Source organism: Solanum lycopersicum, chromosome 3 (assembly GCF_036512215.1).
Source record: "Solanum lycopersicum chromosome 3, SLM_r2.1".
In the NCBI taxonomy this organism is placed as follows: Eukaryota; Viridiplantae; Streptophyta; class Magnoliopsida; order Solanales; family Solanaceae; genus Solanum; species Solanum lycopersicum.
In genome coordinates this window covers 55,850,371-55,872,977 of record NC_090802.1, presented here as the reverse complement: position 1 = coordinate 55,872,977, position 22,607 = coordinate 55,850,371, and the positions used below count along the sequence as shown (strand labels likewise).

Sequence of the window (22,607 nt, the reverse complement as noted above, 5' to 3'; positions counted from 1 at the left end):
TTGACACATTAATTAAGAAAAAATTATTGACATAATAAGTTTACCATTTTACCCTATTATACGAAGTCAATAAATTAAAAACTTAAAATTTTAAGAATTTCTACCTTTTCAAAGTAATTAATTGAGGATAAAAAAGCTAAAAAAATATTATCTTTTATTGATTTGTCAAAATGAACTGGTAGTTAAAGATAACTAACAAAGAAAATATGGATAAATTTTTAAAGACACATGAAGTATTAACATAGAGAGTGACTTATGTAGCATGAGTTTGTGGATAGGGGGTGGGGTGGGAGTTAAAAAGAACCTAGGTAATAACTACTCCCTCTATAGCAAGGAGTTGTTTGATTCTTGAAATTTGAAATATGACATATAAAATGAGATGGATATAGTAATAAATAGGTAATTTCAAACTCTTGGTTGTGTTGGATACACACAAAACATCAATTAAAAATTATTTTTATTTTTTTTCATGTTTGAGTGATTAATTTTTATTTTAAAAAAATTCTTTTAACCAAACACACCATTGGATTTCATCGATTCTCCTAAAGGCATGACAATTAAGGGTGATATGAATAAATGTTGTTAAAATCATATCTTTGCCAAATATAATTTCGTCCTAATTTTATCTCATTCTAGGTAACACACTGCGCATTAAATTTGAGTTTGGAGCTAATAGAATCATTTTTTTTCTTACTCAATTTTTAGTTTAACTAAAATGGACATTTCACTATACGAAATACTATTCTTCTATAAAATTGTTGCTTTATCAACAACTTGTTAATTTTTTTCAAAATAATTACTTCTCTCTCAGCGATTTTCTTAATCCTTATTCCTTGAAAATTGCTGCTCTATCAGCAATTTTATAATTTTTTAAAAAAATTTGCTGCACGGGCAGCATTTTTCAACAAACCGTTAACAAAGGAAAATGCGGAATGATTATGTTGATTGTTAACGATACTAATATCCAATAAATTTTATTTTTAAGAAGAAGAAAAATGAAACCATATTGGTGAATCTTTTTAAAAAATAAAAATTCTTAGCTTTAATTATTGGTGACATTTCTTTTTCTACTAGATAATTTAAGACATGTGATACGGATTTAATGTAATTTCACATATTTTATTGAAAAAATTACATAAATTCGTAACTTAAGATATTGTAATTCTCTCTCGGATACATTTCTATTTTCTCTCAAATACATCTATTTTTTCTCAGATAATACAAAGCCCCTCTCAAATACATCCCTCCCCCTAAGTAATATGTCATTTGCAAATATTGGACAATCAAGAAACGTATTCGAGAGTAATGAAAAATTTGAGATTTTTGTAGTTGAAGAAACATCCCAAATATGATGTAATAAGCCTCCAAAGAAATGAGATTTTTTGTACTTCATACTTTTTTTCTTTAGTAAACAACTTCAATATATTAATTTATAATCTATTTCAAATGGTCGTACGACATAAATGTGTCGTTTACAACCTAAATTGAAAAAATTGAATTGCAAAAGTTCTATACAACAAGGAAATAGAGAATTGTGCTAGATTACGAATTAAAACATTTCGTGTGCGAGAAATATATAAAATGTTAATATATTTGAAAAAGTTCATCAATCTTCATATACATTCACAAGTGGTGTTTATTTTCCACAATGTTATTATCTTTGTTTCGTAATATTTGCACCATAAGCTTTGCATATGATAAATGCTAATCATTGCTCAATCAATTTTTAAAGATCGATTTAAAGTCTTTCAAATCTCTATTGCTTCAACTTAAGCATACTGTGTTTGTAATTGACTTTGTCAATGAGTTATGTGATACATTTTATTATTGTCTTCGATAAATAGAAATACTTAAGAAAATGATTTCTAACTTCACAACATAAAAAAAATCAATAAAATAACTTTATTTCCATATACAATAACAATTATCATAATGTTATATTCTAAATATTGAAAGTGTTTATTAAAAAATAATTTTTAACTCCACAACAATAAAAACAATCATGAAAGAAACTTTATTTCTATACACAATAATAATTATTGTAATGTTATAGTTTAAATACATTAATTATTTTTTTTGATATCATACTCTTAATATCATGCCGTAAAGAAAACTCTAAATCTTATCACAACAAATAATCAATATATTTTTTTTTCAGATTGTTTTTTCCTAATTTATTTGTTTATTAATTTTTTTTCTTCCTCTATATTTCTTAACAAAGTCTTTTCCTATTGACATCTTTTTTGTTTTTCTTCTTTATTTTTTAACTACTCATTTTTGTTTAGTTTGAATTTTAATATTCATTAAAATTTGAATGTTGACTTTTCCTTGTCAAATTTTCTCTATTGAAAAACTTTATCATATTTGATATTTAGAAAATATAGAATTGAAAATTGCATATATTTTAATCGTTCGATGAATACATTATCAAATTATTAATTTTTTGATAGTCAAACATTGTTCATTTTTTTATTCACGAAATTTGATATTTTTCTTCAAATAAAGTAAAAAATAGTGATACGTCATTAAAAAGAATATTTTAATAATCAAGATACAAATTTAGTGATCATATTATATTTACGCAATATTCCTTTAAAGTATTTCTAGGAATAAAATATTAACTATTCAAACACATTTTATTTTAATTAGTTCAAAATTTTCTTTTTAAAATATGTCAAAACAAGCTTAACATTCATTATTTTTTGTATGAAGATAATTAATAGAAACTCTTAATTTTAACAAAATTACAATAATATCCTTATGGATTCATAACAAAAGTTAAGACATGAATAGATTCTTCTTGATTTTCATTTTGATCATTAATTACACAATTATTATTTTGCTCTTTAATAATGTTAAAATTAAGCCAATATATATAAACAAATTTCTAAACTTGTTGGGTTTTTTCCTCTCAGGTATGTCAGCTATGTTATTTTCCTATTGAATCATTGAACCACTCATACTTTGTTCCTTTTAAACATTGTTGGCTAATGTAGAACCATATTTTGCGAGAGATATTGATAGAGGATACATATATTGTTCCAAAACTCATTAGTCCAATTGAAAATGCAAATGTTCGAGACTAATTGTGTTCTACTACTAGTCATTTGAATATATTAGAAAACAAATGAGATCACACACGGTCTGTTTTTATTTTTTCAATCAAAATCATTTCAATTCAAATACAATTGAAGATATTTACAATAGAAAAATCGATCAAAATCAATCAACTTTTATTTAAAAAGAACAAATTATGAGTAATTTAATGATTTAATAGGAAAATGACGTAGTTATAAGATACCTGAATGGGAAATGGTGTATTGGCTTTTGGAAAATGGCGTATTGGCTAATAGGAGTTTTTTTATTTTATTTTTATTTTTGTCTAAAATATAAGTCAGTTAGTATTCACTTTGTCGACGTGTTATCATACTATATTGAAGTACTTTTAGTTTTTAGAAACAATCCCTACTAAGTGTAAAATGAAAAAGAATCATTAATTTTGTCTTTTAAGAGTAAAGCTTGTAAAATGACAAATAGTTATATTCATTTTTACATTGTCTCAAGATTTTATATTTTTTTTTATGTTCAAGATTAATTGTCAATTTAAATAATTAAAAAATAGTTAGTTATTTTTTTTTAAATTTTATTCTTAATAATTACTCAATTGTGTTCAATTGAAAAGTTATAGACTTTTGATATTTTTGGTATAATAAAGTTATATTAGTCAAATTACATCTTGTATGAAATTTTTCTTAAAAAGAGTGCATGATTTTACCATGATAAACAATAATATTTTACTACATTATCTATATTAATTAATGTTTAGTCGTAGGTAGACTTGACTATAGTATAGGTCGGATGTTTCCGTGAGCAGTAAGCAGCAGATCTCCCCTTATTTTGGGAAAGCTGGTGGCCGCGTGTGAATTCTTTCAAGGCAAAGGGCGGCCTGATTCGACCTTGATTCGTCCTCCGCAAGGAAGGAACGAGTCGGTTCCCCTTTCCGTCTTTCGGTAGCATAAAGAAAATAGATTCAAATTGACAAACCACCAAAAGAGTCTTGCAAAATAATTTGGTGAATAAGTATCTTATTAATATTATGCATAAAACATGATATAATTTTTTACTTGAAATCCTAAAAGTGATAAGTGAAAAATTATTTTTAATACATAGAGTTGAACAAGTAAAAATGAATGAATACAACAATTTAAGACAATTAATTTTTTTAAAATAAATAAATGAAAATCACGATAAATAATTTGAAATAGAAAAAATATATCTGACATAGCACATTGCACCACATGATCGTACTTTTAGTTTACATTCGCACAAACTAATATATTTTTCTAAAATAATATTTATACACCTAATATACAATATTTTACATTGTATAATTGATAATATATTAATCTTGTTTAAATATGTATGAAATATGTCTATACATCACGTTTCTTCATATTTTATTTGTATGGTTTATTTATTTTTCATATGTTTAAAATTTGTTGCAAATAAATTGGCACGCCCAGTGCGACAATCTCTAGTCCTTCATCTCTTCTCTCTTAAATCTGAAATTCTGAAGCTGCAAAGGTAAAAGAATGATTACTTCAAACCTCGTCTTTGAGTTTCACAAGTGTACACTCCGTCAAGCATTGAGGCAGGGGTATTTGTAGACATTGAAATTTTGTGGGACTCTACAAAATGCGTTAAATTCGAGGTGGACTCTATAAATTGTGTTCAACTCAAATAATGATTCTTGGAGGCTACTCAACCCTAAATCCTAGTTTATGCCTATAAAAAGTGTACTAAATTCCCTTAAAAGGCATCTAAAAAATTTCATAAAGAGATCAAGATCTCGAATACTCCACAAATTGATGGATTATTCATATAGAGGAGTCAAATCTGAATCATCCTAGTTCGAGAAATACTCCACTAACGGCCCTCGAATGATGGATAAATCATAGGAGAGTAGAATCAAGGGATCAACAGAATTGTACCCGCTATCTTGATGAATAAAATCACATTTATTCATATTTTATTTATATGATTTATTTATTTTCCATATATTTAATATTTGTTGCAAACACATACTCTTAACACTATAGTATAAAATTTTATAATGTTGACTCAATTTAATTTCGATTGAACTAAGTAATATGGGATATAAAAGTCTCTCAAACTTTTAAGTTTTAAGGGTATGAGGGTATCCAATTTTGTAAAACTCTAAACTACCACCAAGCCTTTTAGGTTCCATTATATTTTTCTCTTTATAATACCAATTCATGAGAAAATTGAGAGCTAAAGACAGCTCCTAGAAAAGAAGTGACACAATTTTCCTACAAAGGATAAGAAATGAGTTACTCTCACGCAAAAAGAAAATAAAGAAAAGCAGACGTATCACATTTTAAAATACTTTTTAAAATAAACAAATTTTAAATTTTAACCAAACATGTTAAATGAAAAAATGCTGCCTGTGCAGCGAAAATTTTCTTTTAATTTTTTTTTTTACAAAATCTCTCATTGAGTAGTAATTTTCAGATTTTTTTTTTTTGGTTGATAAATTACATTTCTCTGACAACATAGCGAAGTGTTCCTTTCGGTCAAACTAAAAATTGAGTGATGTTTTATGTTATTCCGAAGGAAAAAAGTGGCAATTTTAGCTCTGAATTTCATTAAAATTATATATATTGCCAATTGTCACTTAAATCTAATAAGGCTTTATTTATTTTTCATCAAGTTAAAGACGTCTCAATCTGAAAGTCCATGCATATGAATATTGGAATGCACATGAATTTTTAGAGTTCTTAATCAGAATATTAAGATGTTGATTAAGATCTGAATACTAAATAGATAAGGTTGTTTGTTTTCTCAACATCTGAATGTCTAAAATTAATTTTCTTTAAAAAAAATTAATATAATTCTTTTAAAAAAAATACTAAATTGATCTAATATTATATTAATAAAATATCTAATTTTTTATATAACAATTTAGGATGGTGTGACGGTGACTAACGATTTGTGATATGTGTTTCGATTAGGAATGTTGTTCACTAATGATGATTGTTGTTGCTAGTATCTTATGGTATATGGGTCAACCATAGTTGTAGGTGGCTGCAACTAATAATTAGTAGTGAAGTGATATTGATAGCTAATGACGATAGTGAATAATGAGGCCGATATATAATATTGACTAATTATAACAATATAATCTATCACTATTGAAAAGACATTTCATTCTTGATATGCATTGTCAGTCAATTTAAAGATTACGTGACACCACAAAATTCTTAAAATTTGAAATTAATTGATCCAAGTTGACGAGAATATTTCTGTTATGTCAGCTAATATAGCGGGATAACATCTCATTCTTTTAATCTCCCTTCTCCTTTTCAGTGGTAAAAAACGTCCCATGGATTTTCTGTCTACATCCGTTACAATTCGCCCTCAGGAAGCCAAAAGCTCGTGTTAGGCATTCTTAATTGAGTAGTTTAGTTACATGTTTGGGTATAGAGTCTAGATGGTTGAGCATGGATGGCAGTTAGCTAGTTGTGGCGTAGGCTGATGATGAGCTTGATTAGTCTAATGTTGACTTTTGCAACGATTGTTGGGTGTTATCTTGGGTTCCTAGCTGGAAACTATCTAGAAAGAGCTGCCCAAGAGTGTTGTTATTTCCAAATTGTGTTTATAGTACAATGCATGTCCCGAAATGTGAAACGATAAATTGTCGACGACCTCATGCAAATGAAGGTGCGAATTAACAAGTGTGGTTTTATTTCTTACTGATTGTGATTGTGCCCGTGTGACTAATGGTTGGCTTGGTATATTTTAACCGTTGACTCGTACCACACATATTACGAGATATCTATATGATTGACTTGAGTATCACACCAATACAAATTAATAAAGATTGACTCTGATACTACGCCGATAAGGATATCAAATGTTATACACCTGCTACATGTTTGACTATTATTCTCTTGTATATTGATTCTTTGAGCGAATCAGATTTACTTCTTGTACTGTGGTTATTATATATTGGTCCCTGAGGGGCCAAGATCTGTGTTTAAATGATGGGATACTTCATGTGTAGATCGAAATTGCATCTTAAACACAGTAGATGGTGTTTTGGTACCCACCCTTGGGTGGTGTGATGTATCATGTATGAGTTGATCTAATGTTTGTAATTACGTGGGACGCGTTCCTGTGAATGTTAAGTCCGGGTGAGAATTGAGATAGTGGCGTAGCCACAGGTGATCAGGATATTTAATTGGCCATTTTTCGTCGAAAAAAATATTGTATTTACAAATAAAATGGTATACGAAATGATTGAATAACATATTTTGAACATTCTTAACATAATAAATTATTGTAGCCAAATGATTTCACCTCCTTGGAATGAGGCAGTGCACGTGTATTCTACCGTTTAAAAAGAACTTTTATTATGCTATTTCTGACCACCCTTTATGAAATTCTCGGCTCCGAATCAATACTATGTTTGTGATGGAAGCTATAGTGTATATTATCTATATTTACTAAGTTGTAGTTAGAAAAAATAATTTTAAAATACAATTTAAATTGACACTATAATTTAAGGATGTTTTTGATTTAAAAAAACTCACTTTTACGTGAGTTGTTGAAGTTAATAATCAGGAATAATCTATCAATAGATCTTGAGATCGATGTCTCTTGTGACATCATGGGAGTAGCTGTCAACAGCTATATATATATATATATATATTTATAAATCCCAAGGATCAGCAATAGGATCTTTAAATAGCATAAAGGTATATAATTATTTTTTAAAAAAAATTCATTAGCTCAAAATTCAAATGTAGAGGTAGCTATCAAATGTAAAACATTAACAAAAATTACAAAAGAATATAATATTCAGCAATTCTATAAAACTCCTCATGTTTATAATATGAAGCTATGTTCCAAATTTGACAAAATATTGGCTTTTGATTCGAATTCAAAAACCCCTACCACACACTTATAGTAATTGTAGACGTGTCACCTTCAAACCACACTATATACTTTCTCCGATCCCTTTTATTTATTCAGTTCGTATTTTGCATTTCATTTAATGAAATTATTTTAATCAAGTCTTATTTTAGGTCCACGAGTTAATTTACTCTCTCTCTATATATTGCTTCCTAGTTAAGACCTACAGCAGTTCAGCATGTGGTAATAATAGCATGTGAGTTGTAAAGGAGATTGACTTGGCAGACGTACGCCTTGGACTGCGGATTCATGTGCAAACATATACATGTATTCTTTTTGTTTTGTATATACGATGTTTAAAGCTCACTTTAGAATTTTGATAATTTTAAATTTGTATTGTAGAATTCCAATAAGAATATTTCTTTCATATTTAGATTTAGGGTTTAAATTTGAAAATTTTATCTCTAACAAGATTTTGTTCATATTCAAAACTTAAATTTGAAACTTTTAATTAGAAATGAAACAGTCTTATCACTATATCACAACTCAGATTGGTGTAAACATGTTACCAAAGAATACGAAATTCTATAATTGGGTTGACAATTTTTGATTATATATATTTGCCTTCGAAGTCATCCACATTCTCCACATTGTGTTTTCTTCAGATTTGCTTTCAGTCAAGCCTTGCAATTAGCTACTACTCCGTTGACCCTCCCACACTATTTTAAGCAAAGGGCTTTATAAAGTCTACACTTTTCTTTAGTGATAATTAGAGTGACATTAAAAGTTTTTGAAATTACAAGTAGCTTCTAATTAAAGTAGGATTTATGACAAAACTACAATTTCTTACTGTCATATTCTAGGTGTTTTGATGATCCTCATAAATAGGGGGATCTGGTCCCTGACAGAGTTCTCTCGTCCAGATACAAATAGGTTACAGTCATAAAAACTGTCATATCAGGTGGTAGGTGAGAAGTGCAGTGTCCTATACAATAAGAAAAGTGGACGAGATTGTATGTTTCAGTTTCTCACAAATGCAGGGACCTGGTCCCAAACAGAGTTTCCTCCACCAGATACATAATTGGTTACAGTTGTAAAGTTGTCACGTCAGAGGTTTGTGAGACATCAGTGTACTACACCAATCAAAATGGAGGAGGGTGTTTGCCCAACGAATAATAATTCTTTATGTTTGATATTTTTAGCATGAAAAACACCATATTATATTCATTCATCCAAAGAAGGAAGTCAGTCAGCAAGCCTTTCAAGAACTCACAAAGAAATTTGCAAGGGAACTGGTCCCCACAAGACTGCGACGTGAAAAGGTGAAAAGACAACTGTCAGAAAAGCCGCCACCTCTGATGCGGTAGGTGCACAACTTTCCAACAAAAGGCCTTCAACCAATGGGATGGTTTCAACGAATTTGTGGTGAAATGTATTATCTCTTTCCAATAAACACAAATTTAAGACTTAACAACTTAAACTTGAATTTTCTCTGAAAATTCACAAGCTTGAATAGAAGACCATCTTCAAGGAAGAACACTGCTCAACTCAACAGAAGGACCTGATAGAGTAAAGAAGAATCTTTGTTGTATTTAGAGCTTTGTGTCTATGTACTTACATTGTAAATCTGTTCCTAATATATAAAGGATACAGATATTTGTTTTGGATTTGTAAAAGTCTAAATCAGTTAAGGTTAACTAATTTAGTGGGCAACATTGTTTTGTTGCTTAGTCAAATTCTAAGTCATGTAGAGTTAGATGGTTTAGTGGGAGGTGTGGTATCCACTTAGCAAATTCTATATTATCTAGGGGTGATAGCTTAGTGGGTTGTGTTGTATCCGCTTAGGCTCTTCAAGTAATAGGTAGATTACTTGATCGTGAGATTAATAACTTTTTCTCACATTGATTGTAACCGGATTTCACTTTTGCTTGAGAAGATTAGTGAAGACGGTGTAAATCCTGTGCAATAGGTCGTGGTTTTACTCCCTTGGGCAAAGAGGTTTCCACGTAAACAGCTTGTGTTGTCTTATTCATATTGTTTAATCTTCTGCACTGTTCTTGCTTTGTCAAGGCACCTGGTCTGTTGACTGGTAGTGAATGCACATATTCTAACAAGTAGTATGAGAGCAGGTGCTCTCTATCTGGTTAAAACCAAGAGAAAAGTTCCTGCGAGAATGGCGTCACTACTGAATAAGCAAAGAAATCAGTCTCCCACAAGACCTCCTTTTTTTATGGTAAGTTCTATAAATATCGGAAGATTCGAATGAGAGATTATCTCATGGCTGAGGACAGTGAAGTATGGGACGTCATATGTAAAGGTCCTTATGTGCCAACTATGGAGGTTAAAGATGGAGAGGTCACAAGAGTCATTTTCAAAACTAGAAAACAATATAATGACTCTGACAGACTATTAATCCAAAAAAATCACAAAGCAAGGAAGCTACTGATGTGTGGCCTTAGTATAAATGAATAAGATCTGATTTCACCTTGTGAATCAGCCAAGGAAATCTGGGATCTGTTGAAAACAACTTATGAGGGAACTGAGGAAATAAGGAAATCTAAGCTAGATCTCTTTACTACTCAGTTTGAAGGTTTCACCATGAATAAAGGTGAACTCATTCATGAAGTGCGCACCAGATTCTCAACATCACAAATGAGCTCATGTTCTTTGAAGAACCTGTTCCTATTGTCAAGCAAGTCTCCAAGATGCTGGAAATTCTTTCTAGATCTTGGATAAATAATTTTGTGACTGGAAATGAGATAAGAGAACCTGATGTAATGACGATGCATACACTATTTGAGCATCTTCTCAAGGGCAAAGACAAGAAGACTAATCTGGTTGATGAAGCTGATCCCAAGAAAGAAAATCATGACAAGGCTATCAGCTCAAGTGAAGTGTGTGGCATGAGTTATTTGTCTGGTCACTCCATTGAAAACTTTTCTGTGCACAAAACGGACCACATGAAATTTGTCAAGATTGTACAAGATAACGACAAAGAGGGGGACCAGGTCCTTTCCAAGATAAGCAGAAGAGAAATCTTCTTCAGGGAAATAAAAAAGGATATAGCTGCTTGGGAAAAATCCTCAAGTGATTCAGATGATTCTGAACAAACAGATAATGATTTCGTGGCAAAGTCAGACAAGGAAGATGCTGATGAAAAGGTAACTCTATCTTATTTCAAGCAAAAGTTGAATACCTTTTCTACTAGCAAGTTGAGAAAGCTAGCAATTGTATTACTTGATTTGATAAGTGAGCTGACAAGTAAGAAGGATCCTATATACAACAGTCTAGATATCTATCAAGATGAAAAAATTGCATTAATTTTCCAAATATCTGATATTAAAAGTCAAATGCTTATTCTAGAAACTGAAAAATCTAGAACTGAAGAAAAAGATGAAAAGGGGTAACCAATACAACTTTTAAGGGAAAGAATGAGGCATGCAACTTGCAGTTGGAGCTTGAGAATAAGCTGTACACTGCTGAAATGAAGATTAAAATTGCATTAGAAAGAAATATTGAGTTAGAGAGGGACCTGGTCCGTGTAAAAGAGGAATTGGAAAAATCTCTCAAATGGACCAACTCCTCTAAGATTCTTATAGATCTGATCGGTTAAGACAACAACAATAGAATAGGGTTAGACTGTGACAAGATAAAATCCTCCTATAATCCTAAAAGTAAAAATGTTCGTGATGTTGACAATCTGTTGTGTGAGAATTGTGGTCGAGATGGAAATCTTAAGAAAGATTGTCCAATTTTGGAAAAATTTGAAGGAAGTTCATCAAATCATTCCAAACAGCGAAAAAGAGCTAAAGAAAGGCATGTGAAGTTTGTCCAATCTGAAAATAATCAAGAAAAGAAAGAAAGGGGACCTAGTCTTCGTGCTAAATTTGTCAGATCTGACAGTAATGTGGAAACAGAGCGCAAGGGACATGGTCCTCGCTATCATTTTAGCAAGAACACTTTGCCCCCTTGGATAGGAAGGTTTCTTGTAAGACTTTTAACAGTTATTGGGAACTCTGTTTGAAGTGGGTTCCTAAGTCTAAAAACTAATTCTTGTGCAAAAGAGAGGAAGTAGAACAGTGTTGGTTTATAAATAGCAGATGCTTAAAACACATGACTAAGAAAGTTATAAAACTTCCTCTCTCTCAAGGCACTTCAAGGTGGAGGTGTCTGTTTTGGCGAATGGCAAGAAATGCTACATTCTTGGTGTAGATTTGTGATGAATGAAATGAAGTTAAGCTCTTATCAGATAACTGTTTGTCACAAACTTGCTCTCTCAGGCGATGATTTTGATAGAAAAGAGATGCAAGAGCATTTATAAGATGCTCTCTTTACTGCTCTTGTGATAGTCTCACTGAACTTAATGCTCAAGGTATAATGCTGAGGTATGATTCAAAAGACGTTCACATGAGTGTTGCTTTGCTGTACAAACCTGTGTTTAAGGACCTGGTCCCAGTCTGCATAAAATGATATTTGCAGATGACAAAGGTTGTGATGATGATGTTAAGGAGAAGCAGATCAGACCATCCTTCAGGTAAAATATGCAGCCTTTTAATCTTTCGAGATTCCGCAAGGTGAAGTGATGAATGTAACATGTTTTGTGACAAAAATTATGATATTGAAAGAGTGTGTTTGGGATACTCTTACTCCAGCAAGGCTTATCCGGTGTATAAAATATGTGCATTGAAAAAGATGTTCATGCGATTTTTGATGAGTCTAGAAGAATTGAGAAGTTACAAAAAAAAACTCTTAGATGGAAGGGTTGCTTTAGAATCAGAGAGATGGTATAAATAGTGAGCTTGCTGCAGAACATTCTCTTCATGAATCCAGCAATCTCAAGGAAGTTGATGCAGATGATGAACCTGATGAAGTACCCGGTCCTCTAGACATTGATGAACAAAGATGATGCAGTTCAACCTGATATTGTGAATTCTGAAGGTGAGAATGAAAAAGCTGATCAAGCTCAGTTTGAAAGAAGCAAATTTTGACAGTCGGTTCTCGAACAAGATGATCGGTTGTCTAAGTTCCTCTTCAACAATGGTTTCAAGTGAGGTAAGTAAAAGAAAAACCCTCTCTTTGAATACGCTAGGAAACGAGTTGCTGATCATTCAATTGTATATCGATGAATTCATCTTTGCAGCTATCTTTTGAATTATTGTGTGAAAAGTTTGCTGCATTCATTGGTAGTCAATTCTAAATGAGTACGATAAGAGAATTCTTCTTACAGCTACAGGTTAGCAAAACTCAAAAAGGTACCGTTTGTTGTTAAGAGAAGTACATTTGTGAGCTGTTCAAATGGATTAACATACTTCAAGTCAAGAAAATGTTATAGAGGGGTAATGTCACTGATGTTTTGCAAGAGAAATGGAAGATCGAGTGTCTTGACAATCTTCACTTAAGTCCTAAGCTAGGACTAGTATGTACTCACAATAACTTAGTTGAAAAGAAGAAGATAGCACAACGTGATCAGGGTAATTGTTGTCAGAACAAAGAAAGGGACCTGGTACCAGTTTGAAGAAGCTGTTGAAAAGATTTCATGTAATGGGTGGATGGACAATTTATACTTTATTGGGCACTAACTTGAAGCTGGATGCCAATGAACCGGGTTCAATGACTCTGCTCATGTACAAAGAAATCACTTTTGATGGATGCTAATAGAATCTGATGATATTTGAAGAGAAGGGGACCTGGTTCTATTCTGTCCATCAAGAGAACTTTTAATTTGGAGCACATGGTGATGTTGATTATGCTGGTTATCAAGGTGATGGAAAGTGTACCTCAAGAGTGGATTATGTTATACACTGATCTTTCACTCATGGGAAATTAAAAGGCAAGATTCAACTGATCTTTCATCAGCTAAGACAATAAATGTAACAAGTGCAGCTTGATGGAATTAACTCTTGTAAGCCAACCAGCAGCCTGAAGCTCTTAAAAATTTGGCTGAAATAATCAAGCTGATGATGGAAATACTAAAATCTTCTTGAATGGATCTTGCCTAAAACAATCAACTCTTTTTTTCATGACTACGCAAAGGGAGCAGGTATCCTTGCTTTTCAGTTATGTATGTTTTAGCAAGTTTTGTTTCATACCTTTTGTAGGACACACATGGAAAAAGGGCTGAAGGAAAAGGGAGGTTAGGACAGATCTAGACAATCATATTCAAACTACAGAAAAGGACCTGGTCCTTTCTCGAAGGTTAACACTCTTAACATTGCAGTTTGAGTTGTGCATGAGAACCTTGAAATTGCCACATGTCTGTCATTCTGGTATCTGAATGTTGTCCCATCTTTTGAGTGCCAAAATGATACCTCATTTTCTCCTTCTTTATATTCCATAGTTCTTTCTATTTCCCCTATAAAATCAAGTAACCTTCCAAATATCAGGGTGTTTCAAAATTCACTTTTCTCTTCTTTTCAAACACACTTCAAATTGTTAACCCCCTTTATTCTTGCTGGATAATTCTCTGATGAAAATGTTTGAAGTGTGATGAAGGATTTGGTCCTCCATGAAAAATGAAGAAGTGGAAAAGATGATATTCAAAAAGGGTGAAGTTGATATTATGAGAAGTTAAAGTTTTCTGAAGAGGAAGGTGTAAAAATAATAATAATAATAATAATAATAATAATAATATATATATATATATATATATATATATATATATATATATATATATATATCTAAATTCTTGGTTTATCAATTGTTGATCTATTTATCTCGGAAGCATTGAGTTGTTTGTTTTACCAATCTTTCTATTATGAGAAACTCAGGCTGGTGTTGGAAGCTATGACAATTGCTCGTGTTAACCAGAATACTGAAATGGGTTGTCTAAAAGTCAAGCTGCTTAAACAACACTATTAGAGGGACCAGGTGCCAAAACCAAAAAAAAAATAAAATTGGCAGCTTTGAATGTTCAACATACAGGTTGGGCAGCACAACATGCTGAATGTTAAGAGATGATTCTGTAAATCTTTTGTTAAGGGATATACTCTATTAATTCTATTCTTTCAATCCTTTGCCTCTAAGTCATCACTTCTTTTCCTATCTCTCTATGCCAGTCCTCATTACTCCTTTTGGGCATTGTTCTGGTTTTCATTTGTAATCATATTTGCAATGCTTTGTATGCTGATCTTTTGTGTATGGATGAAAAATGTAATCATATTTGCAATGCTTTGATGACTGATCTTTTGTGTATGGATGAAAAATGTCTTGTTTCAATTGAATTGTATCACTACTTTATGCCTTTTTACTTATGCTCAGTGTTGCCCAAGTGGCCATGAATTTACTGGAACTATATTTCTCTCAACTTGGTTTACTACTTTAACCCTTTTTTATAATGTCAAAACGGGGAACGTTGTTAAGGTAAGGTATGAGATCAAAGGTGTTATAACTGCTTGAAGAATACATGGTCACATTGATAGGGGGAATCAATGGTAGCTACTTGAAGAGATACGGTCATGCTGACAGGGGGAATAAATATTTGCTACCTGACGAGAACCTGGTCCTGTCGGTAGTAGGGGTGTGCAAAAACCGAACCGATAAAATGTTATTGGGTTATTGTTATTGGGTTATTGGGGTTTTAATGGGTTTAGAAAAAATAATTTTTGGGTTATTGGGTCGGTTTTGGTTTATCCTATTGGGTTATTGGGTAAACCGATAACCCAATAAGACGATATTTATTTACTACTTACCCTTCCTCAATATTAAATATGCATAATTTAATACATAAACATATTCAATATTAGCTTTTCAGGCTATGTGATTTTTTGGTTAGGAAATTGGCGAGAACTTTGTTGATTATCTGGTGGATCAAACAACTGTTCAAGATTGTCTCATTGAAATATTTTATTTTAGTTTTAATTCTAGTTCGTAATTGTAGGCGATAGCTTTTGCAAGTTTGTGAATATTAGTAATTTGATCAGCATTCAAAGTTTTCTATTATGTTTTGGCGGTAAGTTGGTAACATGTAATTATAACATACGTACTATTATATATTATTTGATCGAATTTTTTTATTGGGTTAACCGAAACCGAATCGATAACATCAAAAACCGATAAACCGATAAACCAATAAAAAATTTCTTATTGGTTTGTTATTAGGTTAGCATATTTTAAAACAGAAAACCGATAAACCGAACACATTATATGTAAAACCAAACCGAACCGACCGATGCACACCCCTAGCCGGTAGGGGGAAGAAGATGTTTGTCATCATCAAAAAGGGAGAAAATGCTATGCTGATGTTTTGATTATTTGACAAACTTCGGGGATGATTAAACTCCAGTCACCCCAAGAATTCTTTTTGATAGGAGGAGCTGGTGAATAAGCATGTTATCATCAAAAAGGGGAAAATTGTAGTTCGAAGCTGAGTTGAGATGTTAGCTCAAACTTGATATGAAGTTTTGATGATTTAACAAACTTATCGATCTAACAAGGAACCAGATCCTTGTTATTGTAATGCTGACAGTGAGATGAATGATAAACTTTGTGTGAGGTATATTTGTGTGCAATCATCAAAAAGGGGGAAAATGTTATATTCTAGGTGTTTTCATGATCGTCATAAATGCGGGGACCTGGTCCCTGGCATAGTTCTCTCGTCCAGGTACAAATGGGGTACAATCATAAAAGCTGTCATATCAGATGGTAGTGTCCTACACCAATAAAAAGAGCGGATGAGATTGTATGTTTTGATATCTCACAAATGCAGGGCCCTGATCCCAGACAAAGTTTCATTCATCAGATACATAATTGGTTACCGCTGTAAAGTTGTCATGTCAGAGGTTGGTGAGACGTTAGTGTACTACACCAATAAGAATGGAGGAGGGTGTTTGTTCAACGAATAATAACTCTTTATGTTTGATATTTTTAGCATGACAAACACCATATTATATTCATTCATCCAAAGAAGGAAGTCAGTCAGCAAGCCTTTTCAAGAACTCACAAAGAAGTTTGCAAGGGACCTGGTCCCCGCAAAACTGCGACGTGAAAAGGTGAAAAGACAGCTGTCAGAAAAGCCGCCACCTCTGATGCGGTAGGTGCACAACTTTCCAACAAAAGGCCTTCAACCAATGGGATGGTTTCAACGAATTTGTGGTGAAATGTATTATCCAATAAACACAAATTTAAGACTTGACAAATTAAACTTGGATTTCCTCTGAAAATTCACAAGCTTGAATGGAAGACCATCTTCAAGGAAGAACATTGCTCAACTCAACAAAAGGACCTGATAGAGTAAAGAAGAATCTTTGTTGTATTTAGAGCTTTGTGTCTATGTACTTACATTGTAAATCTGTTCCTAATCTATAAAGGATACAAATATTTGCTTTGGGTTTGTAAAATTCTAAATAAGTTAAGGTTAACTGATTTAGTGGGAAACATTGTTTTGTTGCTTAGTTAAATTCTAAGTCATCTAGAGTTAGGTTGTTTAGTTGGTGGTATGATATCCGCTTAACAATTCTAAGTTATCTAGGGGTGATAGCTTAGTGAGCGGTGTTGTATCCTCTTAGGCTCTTGAAGTAATAGGTAGATTACTTGATCGTGAGATTAATAACTTTTTCTCACATTGATTGTAACCGGGTTTCACTTTTGCTTGAGAAGATTAGTGAAGACGGTTGTAAATCTTGTGCAACAGGTCGTGGTTTTACTCCCTTGAGTAAGAAGATTTTCACGTAAACTGCTTGTGTTGTATTATTCATATTGTTTAGTCTTCTGCATTGTTCTTGCTTTGTCAAGGGACCTAATCCGTTGACTGACAGTGAATGCGCATATTCTAACACTTACCTTTGTTTCCTAATAATAATTTTTTTTTCTTAAAATATAATTATATCTCCTACTTCAATTATTGGAGTATATTCTTAGGTTTCCTTTTTGAAGGATATTTTATTCTTTTTACTTTTGACAAATAAAGTTTTCTATAAAATTTGGTCTGTCAACTTAATTACTAGTGTATATGTTACGATGAAATGGTAAGGTGAAAAGTAAAGTTGATGTCACGACCCGAAATGGGTGTGATGGCACTCGTCTTATCCCACCAAGACAAGTCAGCCTAAAACCCAATATCTAACAAAGTGCGGAAGTAAATGACAATCCAACAACAATTTCTATAAAAAAAAACCAAGTCATATTAATTCAATCCCCAAAATCAGGTTGTCACGTGCACAAACCTCTGATGTAAATATTAGAATTGAAACAAAATAGAAGTCTAAAATGAAGTTGTCTTTCAAGTAAAAACAAAGTCATAAACTGGAGTAGGAAAGTTCGCTTAGATGACAAGCAGCTACCTCACAATCCTCCACAAGATGCCTCGAAAACGAAGAGAATGGAAGGTATCACAAAAATTCGGGCTCGTAACCTACAAAAATTTGTAGAAGCAAGGGGTGAGTACCAAACCACGCGGTACCCAACAATCAAACCTCTAAACACAAGTTAAGTGAACAAAATACGGGTACTCCTTACGCCCTATCTAAACCACGCTACAGCCTAACAGTTTACCAAACACACCACTCAATAACCACACTTTATCAGTCTACACATTCTCAATAACAACTCTATGTTCAGCAGTCACAAGCTTCACAGAGAAACAATCACAAGATCAACAAAACACATGTTCAAGTTCATCAATAGTAAAATTTGCAATGCCATGAGATTCAATGTCAAATATCTTGATGCATGTCTTTCTTAACGATACACACCCGCTGTCTCTCAGTCCGGGACCCATGGGGGACATATTTGTCCTTGCATCTGTCGCGGCGCACGACACGACCCTCGATAATAGTATCCTTCGCGGCGCGCGATACGTCCCTCGAAATATGATATCCATCGCGGCGCGCGATACGACCCTCGAAATGGTACATCCTCTTACCACAACTATATCTCAGATACAATGCAAATGACATGCTCAAATGAAAATGAGGAGATAACCATTTTGATACCAAAGCGCAATTTACAACAAGGAATACAACACCGACAAATAAGTTCTCAACATCACACAAGAAGATACATGAATTTCATACGCTTAACAAGAGTTTAGAAATCCACTTGCCTCAATTTATCAAACAATCACTTTGGGACTTTATCCTTCCCCCTTTGTTGAACTTCCAACTCAAGGCAATCTATTCAAATAGATAATCATAATAAGATTTCGACACTAACAACACTCACATGTAAAACATAGACCCAAAACTCATTCAAAGGTATAATAAATTTCCTAAATTTTGATTCCAATCAATAGGTCAAATCTTTTACTTTCTAAGTTCAAATATAGAGTTAAGTCATAATTTCTTCAAAAACTACCATCTTAATAGTTTTGCTATAATATAATACACTTAATTGAATTACATATAATATTATATCGAAGCTATGCTAATTATATAAGAATAGGATTATCAAATTCATTTGAAAAGAAAAAGAATAACCAGAACATTAACTTCTTATAATTATAATATACTTTCCTTTTGTTTCAAAGTTTAAACCTTCTTCCAAACATGTACATCATTATCAACACATTTTGTTTCTGCCCAATTAACAATTACAAAATAATACTTAACAACCTAGTTATAGGATATTAATGTTTTAGTTATTAATTATGGAAATAATATTTCTCCCATGGTTATCATCAATTGTTGGTAAGGAGTTATTATAATATATATATATATATATATATATATATATATATGTATATATATATATATATAAAAGGCACTCATCTGGTCAACAAAATGAAAGGCAACCATTATTTTTTCCAAGTACAATGAAAAACGGTACTACAGATATGCCAATTTGCATATTTATATGCAATTAAAATTCACTCCTTTCAATTTCAAAACATGACAATTCTAATAAACTAATATATATATATATATATATATATATTGTTGGCATGCTTTGCAGTTTGCTCTTTACCTGGACGAGAATGAAGTGGTGTCTACGCCAGCCGCCACTCACAGGTAGTTTCTGTTTTCCTTTCTAATCACTTCCAACAACCCAATTTAATAATATCTTAGTTTATAATGTAAAAAATAAGAAAAGAAAAAAAAATAAAAAATATATATATTAAAATCAATGGTTTTACGAAATGAAAAAAAAAAAACAATTTGCAAATTTTATTATCTGCATCCAAACTTTCCAAACATATATGTATGATCATATCGTGGCAATCATTGCCAATGATTAGATTATTGTTAGTATTTTTTTACAATAATTAAAAATATTATAAAATAATTAAAATTGTAAAGATTTGATTAATACATTCTTTCTCTTTCTCCACACCATAATTGCATATGCATATACATGATATATAATATATAATGTTGAAAGTAGCAATTCAAAGCAACATACCTGCACTTGTTCAATGTCGCCGCCACAAGCAGTTTCTCGTTTTCCCTATTTTTTTTCAGAATTATTTAAGTACTAAAAGTGATAGGTTTTACCCACATATTTTATTAAATATAGGCTAAAAGGGTATAGGGTCTTATATAAATTATCACTTTAGCCCTTAAACTATTGATGAATTAACTTAAGTTAACAAATATACAAAAATTATAAAGAGCGAGTTTTTTTTTTGGGTCATTACAGTTGACCTTCTCTACTTTGTTGTTTTCCAGTGGGCTACGGTTGTCATTATACGCAACAATATTCCTCTATGTATCCTTCTTTATGTTACTCTACCTCTTCTAATTTATGTAATATTCCAGAATTCCACTTTTCTTTTGTTTTGTTTATGGTCTTGTATAGAAGTTAGTGTTGCATATCGGTTGGTTTGGTTCGATTTGGTTTTGAAGTTTATCTTGGCTTATTGGCTATCGATTTGTAGAGATACTAAATCGTTATTGAACCATTACGATATTGACTTATCGATTATTCATTTATCGATTTTTGATCATTATCGGTATAAACGTTAAGATTTGATGGAAAAAATTAAAAAAATCATGTCGAAACAAGGTGACAAATCAAATAAACCATGCACATGAGTTCACAGGTTACATCTTGCTCAAAAGCAAACATTTTTACATTCTAAAATAATTAAGTGTTTGAGACAACCGGAAATAAAAATAGGAAACCAAATTCTAAATCAAGGACTTTATACACAAAACGGCATAAATATAATTATTTAATTTACTATCAGATTATTGGTTAACCGGCTAATAGAAAACCTCAAACCGTTAAAGAGCCGGCAACTCGATAAGAAAAAAAATCAAAATCGTTAAAATAAGGAGCAAGCGGAGTGCTAACCGACTTTGTTTTTTTCATTCATACCAAATCGCTTTAGTACTCTCTTCAAATATTCCTTTTGAGATAAATAGAGTTTCTTTGAATGTCTATCTCTTTTTATCTCCATGCCAAGAATCTTCTTTGCCTCACCCAAATCCTTCATCTCAAACTCCTTTCTTAGTAGATTCTTTAGCTTCTCAATTTCCTCTTGACTCTTAGAAGCTACCAGCATATCATCAACATATAGGAGAAGGTATATAAAGGAATTATCTTCAAGCTTGCGTAAATATACGCAATGATCGTATTTGCTTCTTATGTACTTTTGCTGCAACATAAACTTGTCAAATCGTTTGTACCATTGTCTAGAAGATTGTTTCAATCCGTACAATGATTTTTCAAGTTTGCACACCATATTTTCTTTTCCATCAACTTTGAATCCTTCTGGAATGTCATCAGCTGCAATTGAGTCCGCACAAGCCACCATATCTATGAGTCGAGCAGGTTTTCTTAATGTCCTTTTTGGCTTGCCAGTTGCTATTGATTCAAGTTGTGGTTGAGGTTCCTGAGATGGAACCTCCTCTACGACTGACTCTCCTTCAAGAGGAAAATTTTCTGTTGTTTCCTCGTTTGATCCCTGTGTTGGGAAAATTATCTTTCCCTCAAACTCCACCTGCTTTGAAGTACCATCAATTTGTTTGGCTTCTTCAAGTGATACCTTATTTGTCAAGGCAGATTCATCAAAGGTAACATCCCTGCTGAAAATAACTTTTCTTGTCTCTGGACACCATAAACGGTATCCTTTGACTCCAGAAGTAATTCTCATAAATAAAACTTTCTTTGCTCTTGGGTCCAATTTTGACTCTCTTACATGATAATATGCAATTGAGCAGCAGGTTTTCCATACCATTTTTCAAATGGTGTCTTCCCACCAATAGCAACAGATGGTAGACGATTAATGAGGTGGCACACATATGTTATTGCCTCAGCCCAAAATTCTTTGCCCAAGCCAGTATTGGACAACATACATCGAACTTTCTCCAGCAAAGTTTGGTTCATGCGTTCTGCCACTCCATTCTGTTCTGGTGTATTTTTTATGGTGAAATGTCTAACGATGCCATTTTCCTCACAAATTTTCTGAAAAAGATCATTTTTGTATTCGCCACCATTGTCTATGCGAAGACACTTGATATTTCTGTCACTTAGAGTTTCTATCATCGCCTTCCATTTGAGAAAAATTTCCAATACTTCATCTTTTGTTTTCATCGTATACACCCACAATCTTCGAGAAAAGTCATCAACAAAGGTTACAAAATAGTGTTTCTCACCTAATGAAGGTGTTTTGGAAGCACCCCAAACATCCGAATGAACATAATCCAAAATACCTTTAGTATTATGGCTAACTTTTCTAAATTTAACCCTTGTTTGTTTTCCCTTGATACAATGCTCACAAAATTCCAAGTTGCAAG

The 22,607-nt window shown here is 32.2% G+C and overlaps 1 long non-coding RNA gene across 1 annotated transcript; it reads right to left on the bottom strand.

The window, feature by feature from the left end:
* Window positions 1-18,029: 18,029 nt before the first annotated feature.
* LOC104646470 (uncharacterized) lies at window positions 18,030-20,374 on the bottom strand. The gene is made up of 4 exons (XR_740579.4): window positions 20,269-20,374; window positions 19,834-19,903; window positions 18,974-19,043; window positions 18,030-18,283 (listed from the first exon to the last, which is right to left on the bottom strand). It is a non-coding gene; the product is annotated as an uncharacterized lncRNA (long non-coding RNA).
* Between the last annotated feature and the right edge of the window lie 2,233 nt (window positions 20,375-22,607).